The sequence below is a fragment of the Adiantum capillus-veneris genome, chromosome 11 (genome assembly GCF_014529385.1).
Source record: "Adiantum capillus-veneris isolate H3 chromosome 11, ASM1452938v2, whole genome shotgun sequence".
NCBI classification, from domain to species: domain Eukaryota; kingdom Viridiplantae; phylum Streptophyta; class Polypodiopsida; order Polypodiales; family Pteridaceae; genus Adiantum; species Adiantum capillus-veneris.
In genome coordinates, this window is record NC_140941.1 from 111,334,699 (window position 1) to 111,337,774 (window position 3,076).

The following is a 3,076-nucleotide window of genomic DNA, read 5'->3' on the forward strand; positions in this document are numbered from 1 at the left end:
AACCAACCTAGTCATAATTTGAAAAAGCATGCAAACCTGCTAGCAATGATTCCCCTTTGGAATAAAATGATCCAAGGTGTCTAGTTCCACTCAAGTAGCAAAAGCTTTTCTTCGCACCTTGCCAATGCTTAGATCCTGGGCAATGCATAAACCTGCTCATCTGAGAGACTGTAAACTATATATTTGGCCTCATAATGCATACATAAATAAAGCAACCATGATGCACTACCAATGCATAAATGCTACAAATGGTAGTCATACTATAAGTGAGAGAAAAAGTCTCTTCAAAGTCAGTGCCCTTTTCTTGAGCATACCCTTTTGTAATAATCCTAGCCTTATAGCAATCAACACTTCCATTAGGCTTACATTTCAGCTTATGAACCAACTTTGTACCAATTGCCTTCTTACTAGTAGGCAAATCACATAATGACCAAGTCCCATTATTCATAATTGCATCATACTTAGCTTGCATAGCAGCTATCCAATTTTTTGAATTTTGTGCCTCATTAAATGTAATAGGCTCTTCTTTATCACACATACTCAAAATAACCAATGCATAACAATTTGAAACATATGATGCATGTTGAGAACCATAACAAGTATGACTAGATAAAGGTGCATCCAATTTACTATCACACAATGTTTGCACCAACCATTTAGGCATTGTCCTAGAGTTCTCAATTTTTTTTTCTCTCATCATGAAGTGCATCATCGATATTAGCATCAGTAATGGGCTGATTTGTGGAATCATTAAAAACGTGCATAGGCTGAAAACATGCTTCATGTGGTTCTACATGAGATGGACCACCAAAAAATAGAGGCAGCAAAGTGTCACACATGTCATATGAGCATACATTTGTCCATCTCATGTGGTTCTACATGAGATGGACCACCAGAAAATAGAGGCAACAAAGTGTCACACATGTCATATGAGCATACATTTGTCTCCCTGATACATGAAAGCAAAGGCTTCTTAACATCTTTCACAAATACTACATCTCGACTGACCAAGATATGTTTAGTTTGTGGATGATATAACCTATAACCCTTACTTTTAGAATTGTATCCTATAAAAATGCATTTTACAGTCTTGCTATCCAATTTCCTATAAAGTTACTCTAGCATAAGAACATAAGCCAGGCAACAAAAAACACACAAATGAGAAACAGATGTCTTTTTGCCATGCCAAGCCTCATATATGGAGAGATAGAATGCAATGCTTTGGTGGGACACTAAGTTTAGTACATAGGTGGCACACATGACAACCTCAAGCCAAAATGCATGTAATATAGCTTGACTTTTGACCATACATTCTTATCCCATGTTTAGCCAAAAATGCATTAAATTCTTTAGAAATATACTTTCCCCCTTGATTAGAACAGAAGGTGTCCACTTTACATCCAGATACATTCTCAACTATAACAACTAACTTTTTGAAGCACAAAAACACTTCAGAATTAGACTTTAATAGATATGCACATGCATACATGGAGTAATCATATGAAAAGTCACAAAGTAAGGGTGTTTGCAAAAGATGGTGTCTACATAGGACCACATACATCATTGTGCACAAGCTGTAATTTGTGAGCAGCTCTCATGAAACTATATATGGGAAAAGAAGCACGGTTTTGGTGTTTTATCCCATGTTTTGCCAAAAATGCATTAAATTATTTAGACATATATTCCCCCCCTCAATCAAAATAGAATGTGTCCACTTTACATCCAGATACATTCTCAACTATAACAACAAACTTTTCAAAGCATAAAAACACTTCAAAATTAGACTTTAACAGATATACCCGTGTATGCTTGGAGTAATCATCCAAAAATTCACAAAGTAAAGGTGTTTGTAAAAGATGGTGTCTACATAGGACCACATACATCATTTTGCACAAGCTGTAATTTGTGAGCAGCTCTCATGGAACTATCTTTTGGAAAATAAGCTTGCTACATTTACCAAGAATACAACCTTCACATACATGTTTTGGGGGTTATTGAAGATTAGGAAATGAAGAAACCATATCAAATATCTATAATCATAGCAAACTAGCAAAATTCACATGACCAAAATGTGCATGCCAAAGTTTTACATCTGAAATAGATTTTACATCTGAAACTGCATATGCTACATCTTCCACACAATTTACATAAGCATTGAGCTTATAAAGCCCATGGCTTAATGAACCAAATGCCATAATTATATCACCAAAACTGAGATCATGAACTATACATTTGTCATCCACAAGTTTGACAACTAGGCCACACCTAATAAGTGCAAAAACTAATAATATTTTTTCTTGATCCCAGGAACATACAAGGAATATCTTAGTATGAAAGAACTGCCATTTGTAACAGTAAGCATAATGGTATCAACCCCTTTCACAAGATACAAGGAGTTATCTACGCATGTGACAATATTCCCTGCAGGGGAAGACTCAAGAAAAGTGAATAAGTCACAATGCGAAGTAATGTGTTTTGTGGCACCACTGTCAAAGTACCACACATGAGAATCTGCAACAGACATACATGCATCATGTATAGTGTACACTGAAAGCCCATTCTATATTCTACACCATATTTATAGATTTAGAATTAGAGGGAGAGGCATCTGAAATAACCATGCTGACCTCTTTTTTATATACCTCCTTCTGCTTCAACTTAGGACAATCCTTAATGAGATGATCATTAGCCTTACAATAGTTGCATTGTAGCTTATTCTTTGACTTATCAGCAGCCTTATCAGACTTGATGTTACTCTTAGAAGGTACAACTTCTGACTTGTTGCTTGAAGAGGTATTTGCATTGCCTCTTTGAGCAGCCACAAAGGCTTGATCTGTAACATGCTATTTAGACCTGTTTTGCATAGATTGGTCTTCCTAAAAGAGGATAGTAACCAGCTCATCAAACTTGGTAGCATACAGATTTTTCTTTGTCACAAGTCTGAAAGTAGAAGCAAAACCCTGATAAGAATCTGGTAAGCCATCAAAGAACTGTCTGTACAAGTGAACTATCTGGAATGATCTCATCAACAACAATTAACTATTCTTTGAGATCTTTAATCTCTATAAGAAAAATT